The following is a 14,556-nucleotide window of genomic DNA, read 5'->3' as shown; positions in this document are numbered from 1 at the left end:
GAAATAAGTAAAATAACATGAGGCACTGAATGATATAACTTCTATAATATTACTGTGATACAGATAATCCATCTTTAAGGTGTAGATTCAGCTACATACCCCCTGATCATAGGTGGTCTGGAGGGGAGAGGTAACAGCCACCTGTCAACCATGACTGCTCCTTGTTACGCTGCTGTACACCTCCAATAGCTGCACAGATACTTGACATATGTGGTTATACAGCACATAGTACCTGTAAATTTCGGGAAGCATTTACTTAGACACATTTGCAGCCCTTCCTTGTTCACGCATGCTATATTCTAGCACGACACATAGCTTACACATACAGGAGCAGTACTTACCGAGAATCTCGAAGACCGCGCAGTCAGAGGACCACTTTATACAGCGGCGATGAGGCAGATTACATATCCCACCTCTAGTCTCTATCCTGGTAATGTAAGAGCAGCAGGCATCCCCTGCACCTAATCGATGGCTTGCAGCAGTAAATTTCCACTCCAGGCTCCCAGTGCTCAGAGTCTCTCTTGTTGCATCGGATATAGGCGGTGCTGCTTCTGGTAGAACCAGCTCTCCGCTGAACTTAGCAGCTCATCACAGGAATGTGTAGAAGACAAAAGACAAAATAAGGCTTCTGCCAAGAGAATCCTAGGAGGTTAAAGTCCCCGTCAGCACGCAGAGCGCTCCAGAAGTGTCCGCCTTACTGGCTGCAGTTCACCTCTCCTGGGAATGAATACCTAACATACTGGAGCCATTATATAAGGGAGGACGAGCAATACCTGAACACAGCACCACCGCCCCACTTATTTGCGGCATTTTTCTTTCTCTCTTGCCGCGAATTTGATCATGAAGTTGCACGAGAAAGAAATAGTTACACGTCTGACTACTTTAGAAGGAAGCCGTTATGGATCGCACAAAGGGATCCATTCAGCGAGACTTCTTTATTCATTATGCTTTGCTTATATAGCGCCATCATATTACGAAGCGCTTTACAAACATCATCGCTGTCCCAATTGGGGCTCACAATCGAAATTTCTATCAGTAGGGGTTTGGAGAGTGGGGGAAACCCACAAACACGGGGAGAACATACAAACTCCTTGCAGAGGTAGTCTTTGGTGGGATGTGAACCCAGGACCCCAGCAAAGCAACAGTGCTAACCACCGAGCCACCGTGCTGCCCTGGTATTTTGTACGCCATTATTGATGAAAGATGCGCTGCAGTAAAAGGCACCAAATTCATTAACAAAAATAATTTGTTGCATGTTTCAGTTGCCGAGAGCCATAGTATGAAAAAAATTTGAGTCGTGGACGTTGTATAATTTACGCCACTTAATTTGCACAAATAATCCATCGGGTTGCTCTAGACCACGCCTCCTCCCACTAAGCTCAGCCCACTTTTTCAGAAAAATGCTAGTCTAGACTAGAGGAAATCATTAGGGTATGTGCACACACTAAGTATTTGATGCAGAAATTTCTGCACCATTTCTGTATCTCATGGCAGGAAAAACAGAGCATAATACGCACATTGTTTATGCGATTTTCACTTGCGGTTTTGGTCCAGATTTTTCCACGCTCATTAGTATGAGTGAAATCTGCAACAAAAACAATGATTAAGTTGACATTCCGCAGATTTAGGGTATGTGCAAACGTTGCGGACTACCCTGTGGATTTTTCAGAGCGGATTTGGCTAAATCCGCAGGTCAAATGACCTGCGTTTTACCTGCGGATTTAATGCAGATATTTTGTGTGGATTTCCCCTGCGTTTTGACACCTGCAGATTCTTATAATGGAGCAGGTGTCAAAACGCTGCAGATCCGTACAAAGAATTGACATGCTGCGGATTTAAATGCGCGGCAATATCCGCAGCATGTGCGCAGCGTTTTTCATTTCTCATAGACTTTAATGGTACTGTACAATGCAGCAGAATCCACAACGTGTGCACATACCCTTAAATCTGCACCAAACCTGCAAGTCACAAATAAGCAACGTGTGCACGAGACTTCAAGATTCTCATTAACTTTGCTGGCACCAGGAAAATCGTCAGGTTTTGGAACAAATCTGCACAAAAAAAAACAAAAAACAAACAAATCTGCTACGTGTGCACAGGCCCTTAAAAGAGAATCTGTCTCCTGGTTTTTACCACCTAATCTGAGATAAGCATAATTTAGAGATAGAGACCCTGATACAAGTGATGTGTTATTTACTGGACTGCTTGCTGTAGTTTTCATAACGTCACAGTTTTATCAGCAGGAGATCATCACTAAAGGACTAGAAAACCTGCTGCCATGCCATCCTCTTTATTCATGAGCTCTGTATAACCTCCGCCTCCAATGATTGGCAGCTTTCTGACTATGCACAGTCTACACAGAAAGCTGCCAATCGTTGGGGTGGGTGGGGTATGTCTGCAGCAAGTAAAACTGATTTATTTTTTTTCCCTTTTTTGCAATTTTGATAAAAAGTTTTATCATAAAGTCACTACCACATGTAAAGCTCACTAAAATTCAAGGTAAAAGCAAGGACATTTTCTGCCAAATGGTTGTTGGCAAGAAATGAACTGAGAAACTAAGCATGTGCAACAGATCGCTCCATTCACCTACTTCAATGGAGAAAAGGGACTTGAGTCTTCTGATGGAGATCACAGTAGTGGGAAGAATACTGATCTAATAATTATCACCTATCCAGGGGACAGGGGCTAATTTTTGACACTGCCCTTCACCTGTTACTCTCCAGCTACTGAAGAACTATAAGTTTCAGCATGCCCTGATAGTTGCCACCCGAGAGTGACCACCGTCGTACAGCTGACATCACATTATTGCTTAAGAAGGACCAGACCTTCTACAATTATACCAGTCTATCTGAAAATTTGCGTAACATGATTCAGTGTTTCCATGGTATAATGTAACAAGTGTTCTGTACAGCACACGAGGTCCATTCATCAGGCTTCTCCAGGGACGTACCACAGAGCGAGGAATGTGTCGAAGAGGCCACGCTCATACATATATGTTAAGAATACATTATACAGTAGGTGATGCACTTTCTGTACGTCTACTTTCCATAGATGCTTCAGTTTACAACTCCCAAACAATCCCTATTAGTTCTCAATTGTACATTGACACACGTCTGAAGACCAAATTTACACATCCGTGTGTACGAGTACAGACCTTGAGGTACGAACTGGGCGCAGGTCTCCTGACCCAAACTGGTCAGCCACACATATGCCCACGAGGCTGTGGAGTTCAGATTGGGAGAGCCGCGGTTGGTCTGTGCCACACACATGTGCGAATGCAGCCTATTACATATTTAAGAATGTATCTAACCTATGGAAAAGTCTCTTGGAAATAAGTCCAGTACTTAAAAAAGTCTCGAAAGATCATACTTGCCAACTCTTCTGGACCATCCAAAAGGCTACAGGAAAAGGAGAGACCTGCTAAACACCTTCAATAGTTAGCAAAACATTTGGGAAGTGCCAAATCCTACCGGAAACCCGCTCTCATGCCAGAAAGCACTGATTCAGAAAGCTTTTTTCCTTGGAAAAGACATGGAAGAGGGAAATTTCAGGGTACATGCACTGTCCTTCCAGGTGGGCTGTTTACAGAGTTGGCAAGTAGGCATAAGACCCAGAAGAAAAAAAAAAAAGGTCATCTGTGGTATTTTACTGTTGGTGAAAATTGTGCACAATTTACTACTATATTTTTGAAAATAGCGCATAACTGTAAAAGGTGAGCGCTATCGCGAGGCCCACACAACAATACACATTTCAGTACCTAGATAATGGATGGTGGACAACTCTCTTCTAGTGCTTAACTGGCAGCACTATGGAGGACCTGGCAAAGGTGGAGTGGTGCTAGTGCCCAATTTTCTACAAGTGCGTAGCAAATTGTAAGTCACATGACATAAAATGGACATAAATACATTAATTTTAAAAATCAACCAAATGTCCTATAACGTTTAATAAACAGAAAGCCCTAATGAAACAAACCCCAATATAGTACAGGGGAAAAGTACAACTTATCCCAAAAACAAAAAAGCCTTAGCCGGCTTTGTTTTTGCAAAAGAAGAAAAAAACTAAGCTTAAATTCCGATATGCTGAGCTCAATAAGTTTTTTTGTCCAAAAAGGCTTAATCCCAAAAAGGGGTTTTCCAGCTACAGAACTGATAAAGTCCCACATGACCGGCCTGGGTGTGTGCTCCTTTAAGTAATACAATAAATAACCACCATCTCACAGCCGCGGACCTTTCACCCGACACATTCCACAAATGATTCCTTACACATTATTTTCTAGGAATGCTGGTCTATTTCAAGTTCAGCAAGAAACAAATTTTTATTTCTAATGAGTTTCAAATGTGGAGCTGTTCTTTATAAATCAGAGCCTAATAAAATAAGTGGCGGCATCTCATTCTCAGGCTGGGGTCATGAATGATGCTTGGGGCATGTGCAGGATGTGTCCGAGTTGCATCGGCTAAGGAGTTAGTCCCTAAATGTTACAGCGGCTTTTCTCTGCATCAATAGAAATTCCTGCAATTGAGAATAGCTTGCCAACTCTTAATGGGCACACGGTATTGCTGCAGCTGCACAGTTAGACATCGGCTTCTCAGCAAACATCCCCCTGATGCGCGCTACGCTTTTGCTGAGCACCAAGTGTCAGTGGAAACATCTACAGCATAACTTGTGCGCGGAGATAAAAACCTGTAATACAAATGTATTATTAATCCTCTACATATCACTGGTGAGGCCACATCTAGAATATGGGATCCAGGTTTGAGGTCCTTATTTTCAAAAGGATATTCAGAAGGTAGAGTCAGTTCAAAGGCAGCAACCAGATCAGTACAAGGGATGGACGGCCTTCCCCCTTATGAGGAGAGGTTGGAAAATATGGCCTTCTTTAGCTTAGAAAAAAAAAAACGCCTCTGAAGAGATCGCATTAATATGTATAAATAGATGAGTGGTCAATACAAAATGACTGGCACAGAACGAATTCCTTCTGAAGACTTTTATAAAGGCCCAGGGGGCATCACTAAGTGTGGAGTAAAGGCGATTCAGCAGCTAATTAGAAGGGGGTCCTGCTCTCCGAACATGCCTGTTATAGAACAGATTTTAAATTCCCAATGAAATAACAATTCTGAATCATTTCTCATAACTCAGCATTGAGCCATTTCTGTTACCAACCCAGGAAATGTATTAATAATTGTACAACTGGGCGTTCCACTCCCCTCTATGAAAGAGTTTCCTGGCATGCTCTGTGACCTGTGCAGAGGTCATTGTGCAGAGAGGCGGAGGAGGCGAGTTGTGACGATCACCTATAATGAATGCGATCATGTGATATCTACATATAGATGATGTTTCTATTGTAATCCTGCCTGTGGTGACAATGAGATGAGATTTATGATATTTTAACATGCAGTTTACCACTTCCCAGTTGCATGAGTACTACACTACGAGGAGCAGGTCACGCTCTGTTTCTTCTGCTAAGATGTAATGACAAACCGGATTGTCAGAATCTGGTGCCACATGTGAATGTAGAGGTTGAACACTCGCCCCCTCTTCAGCACGTGTTACTTTTTGCACTTGTATAATGAAAGTCCAGCTTTTTCCCTGAGGCAATCTTGCGATCCAAACCTAAAAACAGGAGGAATTTGCAAAAAAAAAAGTAGGTGCTTGTACTACTTGGAGGCAAAAGGCTGAAATGTCTGGATTTTTGCAATGTAAATGTTGGCAAGTATGTGCTGAGATGACTGCCAAGAAATGATCTCTACAGAACAGCAAGTGACGGGGTTAAGTGGCTCGTGTTGGAACTGCATAATTTCAGGATTTTTCCCCTCATTATTATTGATAGCGAGACAACAAATCAATGAAAAAGAAAATTACCAAAAATTGATGAAAAATACATAAAAAAAAGTCTTCACAATTTAACCCCTTCATGACCAAGCCTATTTTGACCTTAATGACCTGGCCATTTTTTGCAATTCTGACCAGTGTCCCTTTATGAGGCAATAACTTAGGAACGCTTCAATGGATCCTAGCAATTCTGAGACTGTTTTTTCGTGACATATTGGGCTTCATGTTAGTGGTAAATTTAGGTCGATAATTTTTGCGTTTATTTGTGAAAAAAATCAGAAATTTGGCGAAAATTTAGAAAATGTCACAATTTGCAAATTTTGAATTTTTATTCTGTTAAACCAGAGAGTTATGTGACACAATATAGTTACTAAATAACATTTCCCACATGTCTACTTTACATCTGCACAATTTTGGGATCAAAATATTTTTTGTTAGGAAGTTATAAGGGTTAAAGTTGACCAGCGATTTCTCATTTTTACAACAAAATTTACAAAACCATTTTTTTAAGGGACCACCTCACATTTGAAGTCACTTTAGGCCATGTGCACACGATGCAGATTTGCAGCGTTTCCGCAGCGGATTTTACCGCGCAGAAACGTTGCATATCCGCATTGTGAGGTACAGTACCTTTAAAATGAATGAAAAAAAAAAAAAACCGCTGTGCAGACGCTGCGGATTTTTCCGCGCGGTTTTCCTGCGGTACAAAATCCGCAGCATGTTACTTCTTTTGTGCGGTTTTCTATCTCCCCTGTTACCAAATCCGCAGGGGGAAAACCGCAGTGGAAAACCGCACAAAAACCGCATGAAAACCGCGTGAAAAATGGAAGAAATCCGCAGGAAAAATGCAGGTCATTTGACCTGCGGTTTTCTTCCATTCTGCACGGAAAAATCCGCAGGGCTCAAAACTCCGTCTGCACTCAGCCTTAGGGATCTATATGGCAGAAAATACCCAAAAGTGACACCATTCTAAAAACTGCACCCCTCAAGCTACTCAAAACAACATTAAATAAGATTATTAACCCTTCAGGTGTTTCACAGAAACTAAAGCAACGTGGAAAGAAAAAATGGACATTTTAATTTTTCCAACAAAAATTTTCTTTTAGCATCAATTTTTTCATTTTCACATGGGCAACAGGATAAAATGGATCCTAAAATTTGTTGGGCAATTTCTCCTGAGTACACCAATACCTCATATGTGGTCATAAACCACTGTTTGGGCGCACGGCAGGGCTCAGAAGGGAAGGAGCGCCATTTGACTTTTTGAATGGAAAATATGCTGGAATATTTAGCGGTTGCCATGTCGCGTTTGGAGAGCCCCTGTGTGCCTAAACATTGGAGCTCCTCCACAAGTGACCCCATTTTGGAAGCTAGACCCCCGAAGGAACTTATCTAGATGCATAATGATCACTTTGAACCCCCAGGTGCTTCACAAATTGATCTGTAAAAAAAAAAAAAAAAGTACTTTTTTTTTTTTTTTTTTTCTTCACAAAAATTTGCTTTTAGCCTGTTTTTTCATTTTCACATGGGCAACAGGATAAAATGGATCCTAAAATTTGTTGAGCAATTTCTCCTGAGTACACCGATACCTCACATGTGGTCATAAACCACTGTTTTGGTGCACGGCAGGGCCCGGAAGGGAAGGAGCACCATTTGACTTTTTGAATGGAAAATTAGCTCCAATCGTTATCGGACACCATGTCGCGTTTGGAGGGCACCTGTGTATCTAAACATTGGAGCTCCCCCACAAATGACCCCATTTTGGAAACTAGACCCCCTAAGGAACTTATCTAGATGCATAGTAAGCACTTTGAACCCCCAAGTGCTTCATAAAAGTTTATAACGCAGAGCCGTGAAAATAAAAAATATTTTTTTTTCCCCTCAAAAAATTATTTTTTTTTAGTGTGCAATTTTTTATTTTCACAAGGGTACCAGGATAAATTGGACCCCAAAAGTTGTTATCCAGTTTGTCCTGAGAACGCTGGTACCCCATATGTGGGGGGGGGGGGGAACCACTGTTTGGGCACACGTCGGGGCTCGGAAGAGAAGTAGTGACATTTTGAAATGCTGACTTTGATGGAATGGTCTGCGGGCATCATGTTACATTTGCAGAGCCCCTCATGTACCTAAACTGTGGACCCCCCCCACAAATGACCCCATTTTGGAAACTAGACCCCCCAAGGAACTTATCTAGATGTGTGGTGAGCACCTTGAACCCCCAAGCGCTTCACAGAAGTTTATAACGCAGAGCCGTGAAAATAAAAAATTTTTTTTTTCCTAAAAAAAAAAGAAAAAGATTTTTAGCCAACAATTTTTTTTTCACAAGGGTAGCAGGATAAATTGGACCCCAAAAGTTGTTGTCCAGTTTGTCCTGAGTACGCTGGTACCCCATATATGGGGGGAACCATTGTTTGGGCACACGTAAGGGCTCGGAATGGAAGTAGTGACGTTTTGAAATGCAGACTTTGATGGAATGGTCTGCGGTCGTCGTTACGTTTGCAGATCCCCTGATGTGCCTAAACAATAGAAACCCCCCACAAGTGACCCCATTTTGGAAACTAGACCCCCCAAGGAACTTATCTAGATGCCTGGTGAGCACTTTGAACCCCCAAGTGCTTCACAGAAGTTTATAACGCAGAGACGTGAAAATAAAAAAAAAATTTTCCACAAAAATAATTTTTTAGCCCCCAATTTTTATTTTCCCAAGGGTACCAGGAGAAATTAGACCCCCAAAGTTGTTGTGCAATTTTTCCTGAGTACGCTGATACCCCATATGTTTGGGTAAACCACTGTTTGGGTATACGTCGGTGCTTGGAAGGGAGGGAGCACCGTTTGACTTTTTGAACGTAAAATTGGCTGGAATCAATGGTTGCACCATGTCGCGTTTGGAGACCCGCTGATGTGCCTAAACAGTGGAAACCCCTCAATTCTAACTTCAACCCTAACCTCAACACACCCCTAACCACAGCCCTAACCCCAACACATCCCTAACCCTAATCATAACCACAACCCTAATTCTAACTCTAATTCCAACCCTAACCCTAATTCCAACCCTAACTCCAACCCTAACCCTAACCCCAACCCTCTTTCCAACCCTAACCCTCTTTCCAACCCTAACCCTCTTTCCAACCCTAACCCTCTTTCCAACCCTAACCCTCTTTCCAACCCTAACCCTCTTTCCAACCCTAACCCTAATGGAAAAATAAAAATAATTTCTTTATTTTATTAGTTGTTCCTGCCTATGGGGGTGATAAAGGGGGGGATTTACTTTTCATTCTATTTTGATCACTGACGCCACATAGGCGTCACTGGTCAGATTGGTACCAGTTTTCATGACGCCTATGTGGCGTCATTGGTCGTGAAGGGGTTAAATAGGAAATGCAGTCAAATACACAGATTTTTGTGATAACTCACCGTAAAATCCTTTTCTCCGAGATGCTCATTGGGGGACACAGGTACTGTGGGTGTATGCTACTGCCGCCTGGAGGCTGACACCAAGTGAAAAAAAAAGAGGTTAGCTCCTCCTTCGCCGTATACACCCTCGCCCCGATTGCAAGCGGAAACCAGTTTGGTGCAAAAGCAGTAGGAGATCAAACAAAAATCAGACATCAACCTTAATGCAAGTAACAACATGTCTAGAAAATAACCACCCTAATATCATACAGAGAGCATATTAATTAAACAAACAGAAGCCAACTTGGTTATCAGGGTGGGTGCTGTGTCCCGCAACGAGCGTCTCTGATAAAAGGATTTTACGGTGAGTTATCACAAAAATCCATGTTTCTCCTTCGCCTCATTGGAGGACACAGGTACTGTGGGACGTCCTAAAGCAGTCCCTGGGTGGGAAGTTGACTCACCGATCCAAGCTACATGCACCTCCTGTCTAAAGGTGCACCACCGCTGCTTGGAGAATCCTTCTATCCAGGCTCGCATCCGCTGAAGCCTGAGTATGGATATTGTAATGTTTAGTAAACGTGTGCAGGCTGGACCAGGTTGCTGCCTTGCAAACCTGTTCTGCCTGGTGCCGAAGCGCCCAAGAGGCGCCCACTGCCCGAGGAGAGTGTGCTCTGATCCCTGCTGGAATCGGCGCGCCTCTGATGCGGTAGGAGTCCTGAATAGTCAAACGAATCCATCTGGCTATGGTCGATTTTGAGGCAGCGAGTCCCTTCCTATGACCTTCAGGGAGCACGAACAGAACGCCTGACTGACGAAAGGGTGCCGTCCGTGACACGTACCTCCTGAGTGCTCTCACCAGGTCTAACGTATGCAGGGCCTTTTCCACATGGTATACCAGTGCTGGACAAAAAGAGGGCAATACAATATCCTCATTAATGTGAAACGAGGAAAAGACTTTTGGCAAAAAGTCTTTGTGAAAAGCCAGAAACGGGGCTCGACAAGATAGGGCTGCCAGCTCAGAGACCCGCCTGATTGATGTTATAGCTACCAGGAACACCACCTTCCAGGAAAGGTATGACAAAGAGACATTATGTAGCGGCTCAAATGGGGCTTCCTGCAGAACACTTAGGACCAGGTTAAGGTCCCAGGCGTCCATAGGTGCCTTATAGGGAGGTACCAAGTGGGAGACCCGCTGGATGAAAGTCTTTACCTGCAAGATGGTAGCAATCCTGTGCTGAAAAAGGACGGATAAAGCCGATATCTGTCTCCTGAGAGAACTGGAGGCCAAGCCTGAGTCTAGGCCAGACTGGAGAAAAGCCAAGATATTAGGGATGGAGAATCTCAGTGGAGAACAACCATGGCCTCGACACCATGCAAAGAAAACCTCCAAGGTGTGGTGGTAAATTCATGCTGAGGCAGGCTTCCGGGCGCTAACCATTGTAGCAACCACTTTGCGCCCAAAACCCGCCTGAGTCAGAATTCAAGATTCAACGGCCAGGCCGTCAAACACAGGGTCTGAGTTCGGGTGGCAGATCGGCCCCTGAGAAAGTAGATCTGGGAGCTCTGGTAGTCGCCATGGCACATCGGCGAGCAGCTGCACTAGATCTGCATACCACGCCCGACAAGGCCAGCCTGGGGCCTGCAGAATCACTGGCACCTCTTCTACCTTGATCTTCTTGATGACCCTCGGAAGTAGTGGCAGCGGAGAAATAGGTATGGGAGGCGAAACTGGTTCCATGGCAGAACCAGGGCATCCACGGCGATTGCCTGTGGGTTTCGGGACCGGGCGACAAATACGGACACCTTGGCGTTCACCCTGGACGCCATCCGATCCACAACCGGTGTTTCCCACCGTTAGCAAATCTGCTGAAAGACCTCGGGGTGTAATGACCATTACCCGGACGCAAGCTCCTGTCGGCTGAGGAAGTCTGCCGCCCAGTTTTCTACACCCGGGATGTGGACCGTCGATATCACTCAGCGGTTCCTCTCAGCCCAGTGAAGAACGTGCCCTACCTTGCGAATGGTTGCCCTGCTGCGGGTGCCACCCTTGGTGATTTATGTAAGCCACCGCTGTGGCGTTTTCTGACTGGATGCGGACTGGGCGGCCTGCTAGAAGGTGATGAAAACGTTGCAGAGTAAGCCGGATCGCCAACAAGTTGATCGGGAGGCGTACATCCTGCGGAGACCACTGTCCCTGGGTCGTGTGGTGGCGAAATACCGCTCCCCAGCCGAGGAGGCTGGCATCGGTTGTGATCACCAGTCACTGTTCAGGGGGAAAAGGTTTCCCCTGAAAAAGGGAGGCAGTGATTATCCACCACTCTAGTGACTGTCTGACCTGAGAGGACAACCGGCATCGGTGATCGAGCGTTAACGGGTTCTTATCCCAGGATGACAAGAGGGCGTGTTGCAGGGGGCGAAGATGGAACTGGGCGAACGGTATCGCTCCCATCGCGGCCACCATTTTTCCTAGAATCCTCATGCAGAAACGGATGGTGTGAGGGACTGGTTGGCGCAGTAACCGCACTCCCTGCCGGAGGGCTAGGGCCTTGTCTCGAGGGAGGATTGCCAACCCTCGGCAAGTGTCGAAGGTCATCCCTAAAAAGGAAATGCTCTGAGCTGGAACAAGGGATGACTTCTTTACACTGATCAACCACCCTAAGCGGGCAAGAGTATCTAGCGTGATGCTGACACTTTCCTCGCATGCCCGCCTTGAAGGGCCCTTGACCATGAGGTCGTCTAAGTAGGGAAATACGACTATGCCCCTGGAGTGCAGGATGGCCATGGGGACTGCCATGACCTTTGTGAACACTCTGGGGGCAGTGGCTAGCCCGAAGGGCAGCGCTGCAAACTGAAAATATAGACTGTTGATGGCGAAGTGTAGAAACCTTTGATGCGGAGGGAAAATGGGGATATGTAGATAGGCGTCCTGGATATCGATAGAGGCCAAGTACTCTCCCTGCCCCATTGCCGATATGACTGAACGGAGAGACTCCATCCGGAAATGTCTGATCCTGATAAATTTGGTCAGGAGCTTTAGGTCGAAAACAGGCCTGACAGTCCCGTCCTTTTTGGGGACTGCAAACAGATTGGAATAGAACCCCTGAGTCTTCTCGTTTTCCGGTACTGGAATGATGACTCTGTTGTGGCTGAGAGAATCGATGGCTCCTAGTAGAGCCTTTGCCCGGGTATCACTATCCACTTTGGGAAGACGGGAAAGAAAAAAAAATCGTCTTGGGGGTACCTGACAAATTCTATCTTGTACCCTGTGGACACCAGCTCTCACACCCATGTGTCGTGTGCGACATTGAGCCAGACGTGGTGAAACCAGAGTAGGCGGCTGCCTACCTTGTTGGTGTCACCTGGCAGATGCCCCGAGTCATTTAGCTGCAGATCTTTGGGACCTGGATCCCCTCGACCTGGACTGGTTAGCCCGCATCCTGCCCAATGGGTTGGCTCTATATGAGACCTGTCGGTCCCTATTCTGGTTGGGGCGCCCTGAAGCGGCGGAATTAGCCGCTGTTGTCCACCCGGGGTTGCGAAAGGCCCGAAAACGTGCCTGAAACTTGTGACGAAACAGCGGTTTGACCTTTTGTTGAGGAAGAAAACCGCTCTTGCCTCCTGTGGAGTCGGAGATGAGCTGATCTAACTTCTCTCCGAACAGGCGGCCACACTGGTATGGTAGCGCTGTCAAGGACTTTTTTGAGGCTGAATCGGCCCGCCATGTCCTTAACCATAGAGCTCTCCTAATGGAGATTGCATTTGCGGCCGCAAGTGCCGTGCAGTTGGCCGCAGCATCTAAAGATGCATTGATCAAGTAGTCCCCCGCCATGGCTAACTGATTTGTGATTTCTGATACTTTAGCTGGCAGGTCTATGTCTTGCAAGGCTCTATTCAATGATTCTGACCAAGAAATCATGGCCTTGGCTACCCACGTTGCTGCGAACGAGGGAGAGAGTGCTGATCCCAATGCCTCAAACAATGAGCGGGCCAAGTTCTCTATGAGACGATCAGTGGGATTCTTAATAGAAGAACCACTAGGTACGGATAAGTAGAATTTTTGTAGCCAAGCACGACACAGGTGGATCCACCGTTCGGGATTCCGTCCACTTTTTATGGAGATACCTTGCCTCAAGTGCTTTCTGGCCCAAGAAACGCCTGTCCGGCCGTTCTCTGTGTCGTTGCACTATGTTCTCAAATTCAGGGTGAGTGCAAAATACTCTATGGGGACGCTTGACTCGTTTAAATGACACCTTATGGCCCAAAGCCAGGGTGGAATCATTTTCAATCCCCAGAGTCTGGTTGACGGCTTCTATGAGACTGTCAACCATTTCCTGACCACCCGGCATATCTAGGTCAAGGGTTTCGTCCGAGTCGTAGTCCGAGCCCTGCTCGCTATCGACTGCTGGTGACGGGGAGTGAGAAGCAGAGCTCACGAATGCCGAGGCACCGGATGGACCGGGAGACGCCGTGTGGGTTCGTTTCCCCCGGGTCTGCCTGGAGTGAGAGCGGCCCCTGCAGGCCGGAGGCTCCTGTGAGGTAGAGGACCCTTCTAAGACTGGCGAGCCACTGTTCCTGCCCCTATCTGGGGCGCAAAGGGACTCGATTGCTCTCGTAAGTGACGCCATGGATTGCAACAGCGATAACGCCCATTCCGGGGGACTGCGTACACTGGGTTCGGTCGCAGGGGAGGGCTCCTGGACGCGTTCGGACTCGCAGGCTTCGCATATTCGCTTGGTCTGCACATGCGGAAAAACGGACCGACAGGAGATGCATGCAGTGTAAAGAAACATGTGCGTCTTAGGTTTTCCTGACATGCTGTACCTGCCAGGCATCCATGCCGCAAAAAAAAAAAAAAAAAACGCTGGGGGAGGGTGCTCCTTGTTTTTTCCTAGCATGACCTCTCAAGGAGCTAGGCGGCAGCACTTACCCCACTCCGGCGTCCCGTGTCCTGGAAGTGCAGGCGACGCTTCGTTCTGCGCGCCACAACTGTAGGCAGGCCCCCGGAATAAGAAAGGACTCCCGGGGGCGGTACTTCAGTCTTGGCCTAGCTTAGGCCCAAAGCCGGGGCCTAAATTTCTTCTGTGTCCCCCCAGGCCACAGGGGGCGGGGCCGGCGTGACGCGATGACTTCCGGCTGCGGCCTAGCGGCCTAAATTTTTTATATCCGCCCACGGGGTTGCGGAACCACCGAGCCCCAGCCAAGGCCGGAACCGGGTCCGCCGCTGACAGACGCCAGGGAGCACGTTGTGGCGCCAAGACGCTGCGCCGCTGCAGGAGCCCTCCCAGGCCATCCACCTCCGTGCTTCGCTCAGGTAGAGGGGATGGAGGGCCA

At 46.5% G+C, this 14,556-nt stretch overlaps 1 protein-coding gene across 5 annotated transcripts in view; it reads right to left on the bottom strand.

The window, feature by feature from the left end:
* CAB39L (calcium binding protein 39 like) overlaps positions 1–14,556 on the bottom strand; it is a 109,297-nt gene that overhangs the window by 73,633 nt on the left and 21,108 nt on the right. Inside the window, exon 1 of one of the 5 annotated variants that reach the window (XM_073546101.1) lies at positions 342–520. The exons of the other annotated variants lie outside the window; for them this stretch is intronic. The gene's annotated coding sequence lies outside the window, so the exon portion shown is untranslated. Of the gene's footprint in view, positions 1–341; positions 521–14,556 lie in introns of those variants that run through there. 5 annotated transcript variants of the gene reach the window in all.

The sequence above is a fragment of the Dendrobates tinctorius genome, unplaced genomic scaffold (genome assembly GCF_039654945.1).
Source record: "Dendrobates tinctorius isolate UK_male_01 unplaced genomic scaffold, ASM3965494v1 ptg000145l, whole genome shotgun sequence".
In the NCBI taxonomy this organism is placed as follows: domain Eukaryota; kingdom Metazoa; phylum Chordata; class Amphibia; order Anura; family Dendrobatidae; genus Dendrobates; species Dendrobates tinctorius.
This window is presented reverse-complemented; position numbering and strand designations above follow the sequence as displayed.